At 36.2% G+C, this 16,288-nt stretch overlaps 1 pseudogene; it reads right to left on the bottom strand.

Moving 5' to 3' along the window:
* Window positions 564–16,288, bottom strand: part of LOC105172321 — a 33,881-nt pseudogene continuing 18,156 nt past the window's right edge.

The following is a 16,288-nucleotide window of genomic DNA, read 5'->3' on the forward strand; positions in this document are numbered from 1 at the left end:
CTACCTACCCAAATACGACGGATTGAAGGACTCACGGGAGCACATCTCTGCGTTAGAATTGGTAATGAATTTTTATGGGCAAATATATTCTATTAATGCAAAGTTGTTTGTGAGTACTTTGACAGGGAAGGCACAAGAATGGTTTACCAGTTTGCCGAGTGGAACCGTTGGATCATATGGGCAACTGGAATAGAAGTTCATATTTCACTTTGCCAGGAAAAGGAAATCGAAATGACCCGCGACCTACCTAATCATGATCCGGCAAGGAAACGACGTATCCCTTAAAGATTTTATAGGGAGATTTGTATAAGAAAGGTAAAATTTAGCGTCCTAGTTTCTTTGCAATATGAAAAAGATGTCAATCTATATGAAGGATCTAGCTTATTATTCTGGGAGTAGATTAAAGTCAAAACAATATTATTAATATCTTTTTCAAGGGAATTCTTAAAAGTCTGCAGGTATGAAACATATTTCATAATGAAAAGACTACTCGGATCTGCGAAATGATCTACATAAATTTTGCAATGTTCACAATGTCATCAAAATTCCAAGGATTCAAAAACTTATTCATCTACTTCATCTTCGGCCATTTTTCCGATCTCCTCCACCAAAACCCCAAATTTTTCATCACATTCTAGGGGTGGTTCTTCAGGGAATGCTACGAAATTGTCATCGAGGGTAGGATCAATCCAGTTCGTGTCAAAGCCTTCTGCAAATCCCTTCAATTTTTTAATCTGAGAAGTACAGCGATCAAAGCCTTTAGTTGGATCTTGAGCTGAGCCTTTTGAGCCTCGAGCTCGCCTTTTTCCTTCTCGTAGGTCGCGATTTGGGAATTCCTCTCTTAAAGCAGTTTATCAGCAACCATCTTCTCATGCCGCTAGTAAATACACTTCATTGAAAGACGATGGCCAAAAGATGAAACCTATAAACATTAAATGACCAGGAAAATTAGCAGATGAGCAAAAGACTTGAGTAACTTCTATTATAAAAGAACATCACCTAAGATGGTAGACTTGTATAACTCCCACGAATCTTGGCCAGCATAGGTCTTCAGCACTGAGCTCTGACCAGAAAAAGCCCAATCAGGTATTAGCCTCTCACGTTCCATTTCAGCACGTCTGTTGGCAGGAGATAGTAGTTCTACCTGGCCCTCATTCCACCAGACTGTGAGTTAGCTTGCCACCCTCAAATTCTCTTCCTTTGCCGAGACAGTTGCCTTAGACTTTTTTGAGAGGGTGAAGGGCTATATTGCGAACTTTTATGTTTCCTTTTGGGAGCTGTTGTGACCTCCTTACCTTTGGACTTCTTTCGGACAAGTGGCTCAGGATCAGACTCTTCTTGAGATTCAAGGAGCTAGTTCTCAACAACAGGATCACTGTTCTCACTAGCGATCTCAATAGGAGTTGTGTTGAGGGGGCTTACAGTGCGAGCAACAGGCGATCTAGGAATACTTGCAACAGGATCTGATGGGGGATGTGATGAGTCTGTTTAAGGAGTAACTGTTGGTTTAGCCTTCTTTGCACGAATTCTTCTTATGATCCGAGCATCCATTATAATAGATTCTACAAGAAAATAAATCTAGTCATCACCAAAATATGAATATATAGAAAGTGGAATGAGAAAAAAGAATGATCACCTAAAGAACTCTCAGTTTGACTGGGAATCGGACTGAGACCATCGAGCTTCAAGGTACTCTCTGTCAACAGGTTTGTCTTGTATTGATACTGGGTGAGAGTACCAATCAAATGATCATGTAGCCCTACACCATGAATTTTTGGTTTGGGTTTGGTGGTGCGCCAGTCACAAGGAAAAGGCCAGACTTGGTTGGGAGGAGGTCGAAGGAAGATGAACCTATCTTTTCAAGAGCCCACATTTGATTTCAAATTGGAAATGAAGGCACAATTTGGTTTGGCAGTGAGATAAAAAAAAACCTTGGTCACCTGACTCTTCGAGATCATGAACTTATCAAGTGACCAGAAGCAATCGAAATCAGGTTCGAGTTCTAAGTACTTCATTACTATGATAAAGGCAAGTATGTGACGTATGGAATTTGGAGCTAGTTGCATTGGGCATATCTAACCTAGATAAAATTCGAGCAAGAGGTCGAGGAATGGGAAAACGCAGACCTGCGTCGAAATGCACAACTGAAATTGGATAGCTACCTAGGGGAGGCTGATTCATACGATCAGAAGAGATAGGGAGAATAATTTCAAAACCTGGAGGTTATATGATACTTTCTCCTAATTGTAGTTTCTGTCCAATGTATAGTACTTTCTATAGTTAGCCAGGGTTCGTCAGCTGGGTTATCTTCATGTTGTTCGAGGTTTAACATGGAGGTCGCTACATCTGGGTCATTTCTATCTATTCCTAGAGAGGAATCCAACTGCTATTTATGGGCTAAAGGCATTTGGGAGGTCGCAGGTAAGATATGGGATGATCTACGAGATGAATTATCGGACAAACTACAAAATCTACTTGGTTCAGAAGACATAATTTAAAAGGAGAGGTCGCTCAAAAGTACCTGGCTATGAGGCAGATCACTGTAAGAGGAGGCAGAACGCACTTAGAGAGATTGAGATCGCTAGGATCAAACTCCTCTATATTTATAGGGATAAACTCGTGGAGATTCACGCTAGGATCAACGGTTGGATGCTGAGGTGGCAGCGATGATCTAAAGGCCGAGATCGATAGCCTTTTTGACTTCCCTTAGCATGCTCTACACACTAGGAGAAGTGGGGGAATATTTATATGGGTAAACCTTAATTTAGCAGGAAAAGACAATTTTGCCCTCAAAAGGGCACAAAATCACAAGTTTAGCAGCAGGATTCGCGCCTTTTTACAGGGTCGGGTCGCGACCCGACCCGAGCACCCGAGACACATGGCAGGCGCACATTGAACCAAACAGACCCCTAGCTTATCTCTATAAATACCCCCCAGTCAGTGCATTAATGTTACATTGTCTTCACTACTTTTTACTTTCGAGTCGCTTCAGCTATCTAGCTCGCTGAGCGACCTATTTTAACGACCTTAAAACCAAATACTGACTTAAGCATCGGAGGGTTTTAGTTGGGGGCCACTCCAGCGAGCCTAAAGATCTGCTTCTTTTCTCATGGCTCAATCACTAGTCTGGGAGAGGTAGTGATCTCGAACCCACTTGGAGGACTAACTCGTCAGACCAAGGAAGTTGCGTGGATTTTGACCCGAATCACACACATATATCACAAAAGCTAAATCAACATTTATATTGACATTAAATCTCAGGGGATAAGGTAATTATCCTCTTTCAATTGTTACTTTGTCCTTTCACATGTTCTTGTACATAAGAAAATTTTAGCCCTACTAACCATAAAATATGACCAATTTCGTAATCCCAAGAAGAAGGACAAAAACCAACAAATACAATGACCTCATGAGAATAAATAAGAAATAAGACAATTCTGCTACGCCAGAATTTTTAAAAGTTACTATGATTTTTCGAAGCTGGTGGTAGTGGGGAGGATAACAACAAGATTGAGCACGAGGAGAAGAGCAAGGAGAAGAGCAATTACAATACATAAACACCTTCAATTGCTCTTCTGGTTGTGCTTAGTTTTTGGTCACGTCATTAGTTTATTGGGCAATAGCTCGATTTAAAGATTAAATTGAGGTAAATTATATTTTTGGTCCCATAAGTGGATCTGTTTCAAATTTTAGTCCCACACTCAAGCTAATTCGCACATTTAGTGCCATATGTGTTTTTTTTTTCAATTTGAGGACCAAAGATGGGATTCCGTCCAAAACTTAACTCCAGCTTGATGATTTGGACGGCATCCCCTCTTTTGTCCTCAAATTGAGAAAAAAAACCACATATGGGACTAAATGTGCGAATTGACCTGAGTTGGGACTAAAATTGAAAACAGGTCCACTTTTGGGTGTGGGAACAAAGCATTAGATTTACATAATTTAAAAAATATTTTGTTGAAAAACAGTTATAAATGAAAAAGTGTAAAATTTCGTAAAGATGAGATGATAAGTTGATATAGAGTTGTATGAATGCATACTTGGTCGTAATGCAGCAGCATCTCTAACAAGTTTTCTACTCCCTGAGGATGAGCTTTTGGTCGCTGAGAGTAGATATTGTGTGATGTAAGCCGTAGTTTGGACGGATCATCGACTACGAGTTGGTTCGCTACTTTTTTAACAACTTCATCATATGAATCAAGCTTTGACCTTCACAATTAGTGAAATTTGAATAGCAGCGTTAAGTGGATCAATATTACCAATCATAAAATAGGAAATTACACTCTAGAATTAAAAATTTGTCTTCTATTGAACTCACAGTTGCAAACAAAATTCATCCTTTTCAGGCCTTTCCAAGGAGCGAAAGTGGATAACCTGCAGAACAGCAAACCAAAAAAGTTAGGATATATTAGATGAAAGTTAGGATATATTAGATGAAAGTTAGAAGCATCACATCATTGCTTTAACAAGAAGGTAGTCACGGGAACCATTATTTTGGTGACCAAGACCAGGTGCAAGAGAAAGAGCAAAAGTTTTAAAGAATCGTGAAAGATAATATGATGAGATCACTCGATAATATTATACTCCGATATGATTCTTTGTTTATCAGAGGTGACAATGTACAAATTTTGTATTTTGTATATCTTTAAGCAAATAATAGCATCAAATACCAAAATACTTCAATAGGTAAAACCTTTTGTAGTCAAACAAATAATACGGGCTAGGAAAGTAATTAATTATGCTTTGGTCAGGCAATTGATGTATACAATAGTCAATATGAGGCACAACATCAACTATGTGATGAAAGGGACCATTTCGAGGAGGAGAAATGCAAAGAGAGAAAATAAAAGAGAAGTCAAAGAGCAATAAAGCGGACAAACATAAGCATCACACTAAGATAACGAGAAACAAGGAGCAAGAGAGGGAGAAATAGAAATAGCGAGGAATTTCAAAGAATCGTGGAAGATATATGATGAGATCTATTGGGAATTTATCCACAAAGTGATGAACCCAAATGAAACAATAACTATAGAGATAATGGTGGATTTGAAAATCCTTATACGATAATTTCAGATCAATGAATAAAGAAAGAATAACAGAAAAATACCAATATGGAAACCAGTAAAGTAACTGGCTCAGGAACTTGATCCGGCAACCGAATGCCCAAGCGCCACCACCGGCCGGCAACCCTCATGATTGCAAAACAAAAACCCACAAAGAGACCACTTGGACTTCATTTAGAATCACCCAGAATTCCACTAAGAAGTTTCTTTCACACTCAGCAAATATTCTCCCAAAGTATTTCAGGAAGAGGGGTTTTAGTTTTGTTGTTGTTCTATATCATTAAAACCATAGAAGACCAATATATATATGTATATAGAACACAGAGAACAGAGATAGAAAGAGGTGAGATGATGAGAGATTTCCAAGAGTATTGGAAACTTGAGAGGAACAAAACCAGAGATAGAAAGGAGGGAGAGGAAGGGGCGTTGGCTGAATAGTGGATGAATAGGGTTAAGTAGAAGAAGGGTCAGATCGGGTAATGGGCCGGCCAACAAGTGGGTTGCCATCCAAGTGGGGGGAGGGGGACGGTGGGCCATGGGCCAAAAACTCAACATCATTGGATAATATAACATTATACTACAGAATGATTCATGCTTTCTTGGACAAACAATGTACATGTATTATATTTTCTATAATTTTAAGCAAATAATTGCATCATATATCCAAATACTTAAATAGGTAAAACTTTTTTATGAAACAAATATTATGGGCTAGGAAAGTAATTTAACTTCGCTCTCTTTAGGTAGCTTATACAATAGTCAATATGCAGCACATCACTGAGTATGTGATAAAAGGGACTATCTCAAAGAGGAGAAATACGTAGAGAAAAATAAAAGATAAGTTCGAGAGCAAGCAAGAACGCAAATGTCTAATATGGCAGTGAAATAAATGGGTTGTTCATCTTAAGAGATTTGCAGCATAGGGTGCTTGCAATAGCAAGCTCCAATGTGGCAAATACAAGTCTCATCTATGTTAGCCCTCTTATTGCTATTTTTAAGTATAAAATTCAAGTATAAACATAATGATTCATTTTCTAGGCGCGAGGTATTGGATAAGTGTAAACTCAAGACAGCTAGAGATATGGTTTTCAGTCAAATACAGAGCTACTATATGAAGTGTAAAATTATAAATAACTATTGATATTACACTACAAAGGGAACCTATAGAAGAGAATTGCAGTGAGAAGGAACTATTTGAAAGAATAACAAGGACAACATCTACTAGAGATATACTCTCATTAAAAATAATTAAATGTTGAAGGTTAGAAGGAAGTACGCACGTGCATGCTCATCTGCACCTAGGTCCGAATGGAGGAACGTATAAAGTGAGTTTTGACATAAATGCTCATCCACATCTACGTTGGGACAGAAGAAGACATGAAGTGAGCTTGACGTAAATGCTTATCCGCATTTAGGCCTGGAGGGAGGAACCTGAGCTTGTTGTAAATGCTCATCCGCATCTAGGTTTGGAGGGAGGAAGACATGGAGTAAGTGTGACGTGCGTGCTCATCCGCATCTAAGTTCAGGGGGCGGAAGGTGAGAAAAAAGTGAGCTTGTCTTGTATGTCAATCCGCATCTAGGTCTAGATGGTGAAAATCAAAAAACAAGTAAGTGTGACGTACATGCTCATTCGCGTCTAATTCCTGAGGGAGGAAACTGAAAAAGTAATGAGCATGATGTGCATGCTCTCCCATGTCTAGGTACGGAGGGAGGAAAGTACGAGAGGTTTCATATTTCTCTAAATTCGAATAACCAAAAAATTGCAAGAAAGTTGAAATTTGTACATGGTTTTCAGTCTCATCAAATGAAACCTGCTTCAAAAGATTTTTTGGTTCAAGGTTAGAGAATAACTAGGAAACACCCAACATATTAAAAGGATTAAAGGCAATTTTAGTCCCCTAACTGTAGGCAATTCTCATTTTAGTCCCCTAACTTACTAGGGTTCCGTTTTAGTCCTCTATAACTTAAAAAAGCTTTGGTACAATTTTGGTCGAAAATTTGCCTAAGTCACTAGAGAAAGTCACATAGCCTTCATGTGACTTTTTAAATTGGGAGTTTCATTTTTATTGGATTAAAAAGTCACATGGCCTAACGGATTAAGGGCAATTTTAGTCCCTTAACTTCAGACAATTCTCATTTTAGTCCAGTAACTCACTAGAGTCCATTTTAGTCCTCTATAACTTAAAATAGTTCAATTTGGTACACATTTTTATTTCCACGTCATCGCCACGTTGTCGCCACGTGCACTTTTTAAGCCAATAAAAATAAAACTCCCAATTTAAAAGTCGCGTGAAGGCCATGTGATTTTTTTCGGTGACTGAGGCAAATTTCCGACCAAATGTGTACCAAAATTGAGCCTTTTTAAGTTATAGAGGACTAAAATGGAACCTAGTAAGTTACAGTACTAAAATGAGAATTGCCTGAAGTTAGGAGACTAAAATTGCCTTTAATCCTATTTAAAATATTCCTACAAAACAAGCAACCAGGGGGAACAGAAGAAGAGGATTGGACATCTTTTGAATGATATGCTTACATTAAAGAAAAGCTCAAATATGAAGAACTACTATGATAACTCTGCAATTGTCATAATTTTATAGCGATTTAATCTTTCTTTTTAAGCCAAAACATCCCTAATTATGTGATTTTATTGTATATTCAGCAAAAAAGGGAGATATGAGGCAAAGATGGCAAAAATCAAGCTAAAATCCAAATTGCAGGCATCAAAAAGGAAAAAAAGGAGATTACAAGGAAATTTCTACAGAATTGACTAAGCGTGCCCACGCTTAGTGGAGTGGTCAACCCGGGATACGGAGGAATACGAGTAATTTCCGCAAAAGATAAAGGAATAAAGTGTTTAGGTTTAGAAAGGATTATTTAAAACTTATCTCTTGTGATTTATTTACCTTTTTAGAGTTAATCACGTATTTATCTCCCCCCTACGTCTAGATTCATAGGAAACTTTTATTATAAATAGGGGGGGTCTCTTCATTTGAAGGGAGTCAATTATTGATGAGAACTCTATAGAATTCTTTGTTCATCTTTTCTCTTTTATTTTTATTTTATAACCGGAATTAATGGAATTCCACTTTTTAGTGTGTTCTTCCATTAATATGTTCGGCTAAATTCCTTATTTTCTGGTTAAGGTATGATAATTGCTTGATTCGTATTATGTTGTGAGATCTAATCTGCGCTCTACACTTGTTAAATGAATATTCATGCTATTCTCAGTGCTTTAATTACAAACGTCTGATTTTTGAATGATATGGTCAATTGTTGATTATCAAGAAGGTTTGCTTAGCTAATTGAACTTTATAAATCCGTGTAATTGTTTATTTAGTAAAATGCTTAGTAGCAACGTAGCATGATTAATTATGTCATAGTAATTAGTTATGTTATGGGGAATGCATGATCTAGTTTAAACGAATTATCCTCGTAGGAGTTTGTTGATTAGAATCAGGTCTTTCTAAATCTTAATGCTGTTAATAGATTAAATCTTGTGGATGTTCCCAGGGTTGTTTGTTAATTAGGGATCTAACCAACGGTCGTACCTTGGCTGACGAAAAGATAAGGAAAGGTGAGGTTGTTAGGTCGTACCAACAACCATAACTGATTTATTTGTTTACATAGTGTTATTCTTGCGTCAATGATCAACTCACAAGAATCAAGTATGATCTGAGCCTTAATCGAAAAATCTCTCTCTTGTATCTTCGTCAGGTAATTTTAATTATTTATTTAGTTTTCGATTATTTCTTTTTATCATCAAATCCACCTCCCCCCCATTATTTTCAATTTCTCTTAAAGAAATCAACTTAAAGCCAGTCGTTGTGGATTCGACCCTACTCCCACTTTTACAAGTGTTGTAGGAATTATTTTTGGTGGTCTCGACACCCATCAAATTTTGGAGCCGTCGCCGGGGACTGGCGTTTTTAAGAAGATTTCTTTTCTTGTCACTTGATTTTTTTGTTACTTGGTTTAATACTAAAATCTTCTCACACAAGTGAACTTGAATCTAATCCGAGATTGAGAAGACTGGACGAAAATTTTAAAAGGAAACCAAGCAACAAGTTGAAAAAACAAAAAAAAAAAGGGGAACCCACTTCTTCCTAGCCATAGTTAGAACAAGAGATATTGGACACTTGGAGTGAACTATAGCACACAACCCAATTTCAATCATGTGGGCCAATACTCAACAGTTTGGGACTAGATACGACAATCCTCCGGTGAATGAGGTAAATCTATCTTCCATTTATAATCATTTTCATCAACTTTTGTCCCTTGTTGAAAGATATGTCGAAGAAGAATACCAACAAGTGACGGCTTGTGGAATATTTAATTCTATGACACATCCCACCGATTTGTGCCCTATGATTCAAGAAGAAACCATCGAGCATGCCAATGTTGTTGGACTTTTTGGACCACAACAAAGAGGATATGATCCTCATTTAAACATGTACAATCCAGGAAGGACAGATTACCCCAGTCTTAGCTACGTTTCGCAATCTCAAAACTGGCCACCACCTCCTCCGCCTAATTCCACACCTGGTCCATCTCTCGAAGATATGGTGAAAGCACTAGTGACCAACACACAGCAGTTCCAGCAACAAACCCAGACGAGCATTCAACAGTTCCAGCAACAGACCCAAATGAGCATTCAAAACCTAGAATCTCAAATCAGTCAACTAGCATCATCTATTAGTAAATTGGAATCCCAAGGTAAATTACCTTTCCAATCTATTGTTGACCCCAAACAAAAAGCTAGTGTTTTTGTCCTTCGCAATGAAAAAGAGTTGCAACAAAACATGGACGAAAATGACACCAAGCATGCGCATGTCTAGCAAGGTGAACCGGACCAAAAGATGGAGAGTTCTGAAAAGCAGACCAACAAGCCGAAAACAACCGTTAGTGAACATCACAAGGCATTGATGGTCAAACCTCCATTAGCGGAAGGAGTTACTGAAAAGAAAGAAGGGGAAACGAAGGGAACACTTGAAATTGTTAGCAAAGTGGTGGTAAACATTCCATTGATCGACGCAATGAAAAGAGTACCTCACTATGCAAAGTTCCTCAAGGTCTCTGGTTCGAGAACTTATAAGAACAAAGCATTTCACGACAAAATAAGTTCCAGGAAGAATTCTCTCATGAACATCATAGTTTTCCTCGGTCCACACCATCTATGGGTGCACTACGACGAAAAAGGAGTGGATGTAAATTGCCCAAATTATTCAAGTTGAGGCACAACAATGTCTAGCCAAAGACATTAAAGAAATGCGTCACATGGGAGACAACCCATGAATTTCTATCCCTTCTCCTATTTTTCATTTCATTTCATTTTGGTATTAGTGTTTTTATCAAGTTTTGCAATGCGTGACACGCTTAATAAAGCATCTAAATCTGTTTGGAAGGCCAAATTGGACAGATTTGAAGTTTTCACTAAGCATGTCCACGCTTAGTCGATCTTTCAAAACTGTTTAACTCAATTCACCAAAACAGATTTGGAGTTTCCACTAAGCGTGCCCACGCTTAGTCGAACTTCATAGGCTGTTATTCACTTCACCAATTTTCATTTACTTTTCTTTTTATTTATTTTCATAAAAAAGTTTAGAAAATCTAAAAATCAAAAGAAAGAAGGAAATCAGTCAAAATCTTCCAAGTTTATTCATATATTTTACCAAGATTTTCTTTGACTTCATCTTCATCTTCATTAACTCTCTCTCTCACTTTCTTTCACAGCAACTTCACCTACCACCAAGATCTCTCTCCCTCTCAATTCATATCCACCGGAAGTTGCCGCCACCATCTGCCACCAGCCCACACACGCCATGAACTATTCGCGGCATGCAGTCAGGGACGCTTCCTTAAACTCTCTCTCATTTTAGTTTTGAATCCTTGAGCTTCATGTCAATGTCCACATTGAGGACAATGTGAATTTTAAGTGTGGAGGTGTGGTTGTTGAGCTTACACTTGATAATTTTTGTTGATGTGCTTAGTGGTAGATGAATTTTTTTTGTGCCTAGCAAAAAATTTTTGCTTTTTCTTTTTCAAGTTGACTTGAAAAGAGAAACTTTTTGACAAGTTTTGGTGGAAAAACTTTGGCATGATAAAACCCTTTCAATTTTGGACTAATCATGGCTTGGTGGTGTTGTGTTAAAAAAGAATACATGTTTTATGTTTGAGGATAATTCACAAGTTGAAAGCTTGTTTTTACCAAAATGACTTAATTTAAAATCTTTTGATATAGGATTAGTGGACTAAAACAAACCTCATGAGATTTTGAGCTTGATATGTCCATAAAAAAAAAAAAAGTCATTCTTTCTTGAGAGAATAACACTTTAATGACTTTGACTTCCTAGAACTTGCCTTGAACCACATTGAGGCCACACAAATGTGCATTTATTTGGATATGATAAAGGCATTAGAAATCACTTTTGGCCTTCTTTAACCACCCAACACATTTTAACGTTAGAGAACCCCCTTTGAGACTTTTGACCTATTTTATTGAATAACCCGTCATATACGAACCTATCCCGGTGTTTGTTTAAAACCTTGATTTTGATCCCTCCAAGAACTATTAGAGCATCAAGGAAAATGGGTTTATGTTCAAAAGAATAAGTTCTCAAGATGGGGGATTGACCTTTGTGATTTATGTGCTTAAAAGATGTATCTCGAAATGAGTGTGGGGGTTCCAAAATTATGTTCCTCTTTACCTTGTGAAAGCCGACATCAATTTTCTTGTTCTATGCCTATCACAAAAAAAAAATGAATGAAGAAGAGAAAAAGGAAAAGGGAAAAACCAAGTGGCAAAAACAAAAAAAAAGCAATTTTCTTGCCACCATAAAAGAAGAGAGAAAAAAAAAAAGAGAAGAAAAAAATATATGAACTCTCCAAAAGAAAGAAGAAAGGCATAGTTCAAGAAATTTTCGAAAAGAAAAATCTCGAAGGTGGATGAGTAAATGTGACGCCCCAAATATTATAATACATAATTGTAGGATTAATTGATAAATTTTCGTGAAATTTAGTTAATTAGCCACTAAATTATGGGTCATAATTGGAGCATAATAACACTTGAATGAATTAAATTGGAGTTCGTTATAATATTTTGGGATAATTTCTATTAATTAAGAAAATTAGGAAGGACGTAAATGGTATTTTGAGAAAAGTCTAATTAATTAAATAAAATAATAATAATATTATATATATATATAGTATATATATATAAATAAGTAATATAATGTAAATATAAATATGTAAGTTATATATATATATTAGTAAGTGATATATATATATATATGAGAGAAAGAAAAGAAAATTGAGGGTGGGCCCACCAGTCCACCGCCTCTCTTCTTTCTTTTATTTTGTTGTTTTTTTTAATGAAGATACACATACATAACACACACACACATTGCCAACACACACACACACACCATTTTCGGCTGAAAGGAAAAAGAAGAAACAGAGGTACGAAGATTATGATTTTAATACTTATTAATTTATATAATAATATTATTTAATTAGTTCTTTTATTAAATGTTGTTTATACTAAGTGATGTACTATTTAATCGGAGTATTTTACGAGTTTGGCTATTTAAAATAGTGTCGAATTAAATATCAAATTGGATATAAAAATGATATCGTTGGTTAATTAGATTATTAAATTTATTAGATTTTAATATTACTATAGCTAATTTGTATAATTCTATCGGAATTATTAACCAAATACGCAATTATGTGTATTATTGTTCAATTAAAGTGTATAATAGCAAGAAATTGATAGGAAATTCATAGAAATATTCTGAAAATTATATTTAATAAATGGTATGTTAATAAAGAGGAAAAATGAAGATTTGTATTTTGATAGAAATAGAATATTAAAGAATTATTAGAAATTGTACAAATAATATTTAATATTATATTTAAAAGAAATTACGATATTCTCGATATATTAACTGTATGTGGTATAACTCATTATAGGATACGGGGGTGAGGTGAAATGGCTGACAATTAGCGATTGAGTAGAAAGAAACGTTGTAAGGTCGAGGTAAGTAAATAATTATGGTGATATGTGGAAATGAGGGAGTGGTGGAAATTGAATATAATTGTGGCGTGAATACCCCTTGACGTGTTGAAAAGCCTATAAGGCGGAATGAAATGGAAATAGCTTTGATGCGATATGAGAAAGAAATGAAATGAAAAGAGCTTTGATGCGATATGAAAAAGATGTGATGTGAAAAGAGCTATGATGCGAAATAAAAGAGCTATGATGCGAATTGAAAGAGCTATGATGCGAAATGAGATTGATGAGCCGGCTGTCAAGGGGATTCACTTAAATTTATATGACGGTGAGATTGAGTTGACGGGAAAAACACGATATCACCTTCTGGTAAGCAAACTAGGAAAAAAAGAAGTTTAATTGATTATTTTATTGTGAGATAGCTATGCGGTGTACTACAGTTGATTATGTTGGAGTTAAATTGACTGTAATCCATGCATGTTGCCTACTTGTCATGTTTGGGCTGTGTTTGATGTACATATATAGATAGGGCTGATTATTTACTTACTGAGTGGCAGACTCATCCCTCTGTTGACATTTTCTTTCAGGAGTAGACTTTGAGGTATCTGACTGTTGAAGAATAGGTCTACGCACTATACTTAGTCCGGTCGGGCCAGTATGCTGTTTCTCCTTTTTGTCAGCTAGAGTACGAATCTTATTTTGTTTGTATAAAGAGAACGTAGGAATGGAGATTAACTGTGGTGGACTACTCGAGGAGTTTGATTTGTATATATGATGTTGTGGGTTGATTATGTTGTTATGACGTATGGGTTACGTATTCATATGGATTAAATTATTATGTGCATTTATATTTATAAACACAGGGATTGCTATAAGTATGACGTTTAGGATAGATATAGCCCTTGTAGCGAAGGGGGTGCTACAGTAAACTTTGAGAGCTTCGAATTATTGCTCACTCAAAATTTTTGGTGCTCTAATTAGTATCTTAGAATTTAACCACATTGTCCTTTTATCCTACCCAAACCAAAGCCCCATTACAACCAAAATTAATGCCCTTTGATCCATATATGTGCATATTTCAAAAGTGGTGGAGATGTGGTGTATAAGCAAGCCTATGGTGAAGCATTGTCACAGTAAGTGTCGAGAGATACACTTCAACCATATATACACTTGAGAGAATAGAAAGTGGAGAGAAAATAGTCCACTAGTTTTATGCGATTGGTTTTGATAATGGTCATCACGTGAAAACTTGTTTGATACATGTTGAATTATCTCCTTCATAAAGTATGTCATTTACTTTGCACATGATTACAAATTGCCTTGAGTAGTTTAAAATTTGGAAGGAATTTTTGAATACATCTTGATTTTGCTTGAGGACAAGCAAATAGCTAAGTGTGGGGGTATTTGATAACTCTGCAATTGTCACAATTTTATAGCGATTTAATCTTTCTTTTTAAGCTAAACATCCCTAATTATGTGATTTTATTGCATATTCAACAAAAAAGGGAGATATGAGGCAAAGATGGCAAAAATCAAGCTAAAATTGAAATTGAAGGCATCAAAAAGGAAAAAAAAGGAGATTACAAGGAAATTTCTGCAGAATTGACTAACCGTGCCCAGCTTAGTGGAGTGGTCAACCTGGGATACGAAGGAATACGAGTAATTTCCGCAAAAGATAAAGGAATGAAGTGTTTAGGTTTAGAAAGGATTCTTTAAAACTTATCTCTTGTGATTTATTTACCTTTTTAGAGTTAATCACGTATTTATCTCCCCGCTACGTCTAGATTAGTAGGAAACTTTTATTATAAATAGGGGGGGTCTCTTCATTTGAAGGGAGTCAATTATTGATGAGAACTCTATAGAATTCTTTGTTCATCTTTTCTCTTTTATTTTTATTTTATAACCGGAATTAATGGAATTCCACTTTTTAGTGTGTTCTTCCATTAATATGTTTGGCTAAATTCCTTATTTTCTGGTTAAGGTATGGTGATTACTTGATTCGCATTATGTTGTGAGATCTAATCTGCGCTCTACACTTGTTAAATGAATATTCATGCTATTCTCTGTGCTTTAATTACAAACGTCTGATTTTTGAATGATATGGCCAATTGTTCATTAACAAGAAGGTTTGCTTAGCTAATTGGACTTCACAAATATGTGTAATTGTTTATTTAGTTTAATGCTTAGTAGCAACGTAGCATGATTAATTATGTCATAGTAATTAGTTATGTTATGGGGAATGCATGATCTAGTTTAAACGAATTATCCTCGTAGGAGTTTGTTGATTAGAATCAGGCCTTTCTAATTCTTAATGCTGTTAATAGATTAAATCTTGTGGACGTTCCCAAGGTTGTCTGTGAATTAGGGAGCTACCCAACGGTCGTACCTTGGCTGACGAAAAGATAAGGAAAGGTGAGGTTGTTAGGTCGTACCAACAACCATAACTGATTTATTTGTTTACATAGTGTTATTCTTGCATCAATGATCAACTCACAAGAATCAAGTATGATTTGAGCCTTAATCGGAAAATCTCTCTCTTGTATCTTCGTCAGGTAATTTTAATTATTTATTTAGTTTTCAATTATTTTTTTTTATCATCAAATCCCCCTCCCCCCATTATTTTCAATTTCTCTTAAAGAAATCAACTTAAAGCCAGTCCTTGTGGACTCGACCCTACTCCCACTTTTACAAGTGTTGTAGGAATTATTTTTTGTGGTCTCGACACTCATCATGTTAGTTGTGAAAGAGGCAATTTCGAAAAACATTAATGAGCTATCGAAATGAACTATATGCCGAAAAGGTCCAAGTTAGACCAATATGGATTATTATTAATACTTTATGTAGCACCCCCTTTGCTACAAGGGCTATACCTACCCTAAACGTCATACTTATTGTAATCCTTGTGTTTATATATATAAATGCATATAATAATTTAATCCATGTGTATACGTAACCCCAACGTCATAATAGGTATTATCAACCCACAACATTATATATATATATACATATCACACACCACAAGGTGATTCGTCACAAGTAATCTGTACGCTTATATTCTCTCCGTACAAATAAAATGTGGTTTGTACTCTAACTGACAAAGAGGAGAAAACTGCATACTGGCCCGACCTGCCTGGGTATAGCGCGTGGACCTATTCTTCAACAGTCAGACACCTCAAAGTCTATTCCTGAAAGAAAATGTCAGCAGGGGAATGAGCCT

Source organism: Sesamum indicum, linkage group LG10 (genome assembly GCF_000512975.1).
Source record: "Sesamum indicum cultivar Zhongzhi No. 13 linkage group LG10, S_indicum_v1.0, whole genome shotgun sequence".
Lineage (NCBI taxonomy): Eukaryota > Viridiplantae > Streptophyta > Magnoliopsida > Lamiales > Pedaliaceae > Sesamum > Sesamum indicum.